This window comes from Phyllostomus discolor, chromosome X (genome assembly GCF_004126475.2).
Source record: "Phyllostomus discolor isolate MPI-MPIP mPhyDis1 chromosome X, mPhyDis1.pri.v3, whole genome shotgun sequence".
NCBI lineage: Eukaryota > Metazoa > Chordata > Mammalia > Chiroptera > Phyllostomidae > Phyllostomus > Phyllostomus discolor.
The window spans coordinates 30,028,715-30,030,395 of record NC_050198.1 but is presented as its reverse complement, the minus strand read 5'-3'; the positions used below and the strand labels follow the sequence as shown (position 1 = coordinate 30,030,395).

Here is a 1,681-nt window from a genome sequence, read left to right as displayed (position 1 = left end):
CCCTCCATTCAGCAGTACAGACCTTTTATAGATACAGGCTTTGTCTGGAGAGGAATGCACAACTGAATTGGATTGCTTAATGTTCTATACTAGAGTTGATCTGGTAATTTCTAGGGAAATGTCAAGGAATGTTCCTTATAATTTCACTCAGGCACATTTAAATACTTAGTATTTTTGTGTGTCTGAGAATTCAGTTTACCTTTAAGTGGTATAGCTGTGTGGCTGGGTCAGGTTGTCTTCTAAAGTGACAGAAAGCTCAGGTACAAAGCCCTGAGTAACAGGAGAAAATAAAATGTGGAGAAATGAGAAAAATCAATAAGCCCCATTGCTTGGTAAAGCTCTGCTCATAGCCACAACACTGGCTCCTCAATATTTAAAATCATGTCACTCCACAAAATATTTAATCAGTTATGAGCTGAAGAAAAGAAAAATTACCTACTGGCAAATATACTCTCTTCTTTCCTTTTCCTTTTGTCTTCCCCTCCCATTAAGTAGGTGTCCCCACAATGTCCTGCTACTCTGATTCCCTGAAGCCTCTGGTCATAGGCAGCGTTGTACTTAGACCCTTCCCTCAAACTTCAAATGACGCTCTTCTCAGCCCATCAGTAACACCCCCATTCCTTGAGGGCCCTGCATTTGCAAAAATGGCCTTTAAAATCCCACCCTGATTTTTTTTTTCTAAACTTCTGGTCACTGAGAAAATCGAGGTGATTTTCTAATTTATACTATGGTATGAATGGCTTATGAAAGTTAGGTATTTTAGTCCTTTTAAGGATATTTGCAATTTAAAAAGTAAGCACTAAGGCTTTCCAGCCGTGATGACCTCCCCAGGATAACATGCCTCTCATGAAAGATCTCCATCCCTCTCCAGAAGAGAAGAAGAAGAAACATAAGAAGAAGCCCCTGGTGCAGAGCCATCAGTTCCCACACAATGGATGTGAAATGCCCAGGATGCTTTAAAATCACCACCATCATCATCCATATACAAATAGTAGTTTGGTGTGTTGCCTGCCCCACTGTCCTCTGTCAGCCTACAGGAGGAAAGAGCAAGGCTGGCAAAGGATGCTCCTTCAGAAGGAAGCAGCTCTAAAGCACCCGAATCAAGGTGAGTGGGGAATTATCCCAATAAACACATTTTGGATTAAAAAAATAGACACTGCAAATAAAGCCAAGATGGCTTTTGGGTGATAGAAAAAAAGTGGCCTTGGAATAAAGAGTCCAGGTCCCAGATCTGCTACCTTCATCAGTGACTTTAAGCAAGTAACTTATACCCTCTCCCTTGCCAAACCTCTGTTTCTTCATCTATAAAAATGTAGATAATTGTCTTTTTTCATTTAAATTATTTTATTGTTGTTCAATTACAGTTGTCCATATTCCCCCCCACCTCTCCCCTCCACCCCTTCCAAACCCACCTCCTTCCCTTGCTTCCACCCTCCCCCTTGGTTTTGACCATGTGTCCTTTATAGTTGTTCCTGAAAACCCTTCTTCCCACTGTCCCCTCCCTTCTCCCCTCTGGCTATTGTTAGATTGTTCTCAATTTCAATGACTCTGGTTATATTTTGGTTGCTTTTTTTCTTTTGTTGATTATGTCTCAGTTAAAGGTGAGATCATATGGTATTTGTCCCTCACCCCTTGGCTTATTTCACTTAGCATAATGCTCTCCAGTTCCATCCATGCTGTC

General features: G+C 41.2%; 1 pseudogene; it reads left to right on the top strand.

Annotated features, from left to right (window-relative positions):
• Window positions 1-699: 699 nt before the first annotated feature.
• On the top strand, window positions 700-1,301 carry LOC114505693 (annotated as a pseudogene).
• The last annotated feature ends 380 nt before the right edge of the window (window positions 1,302-1,681 follow it).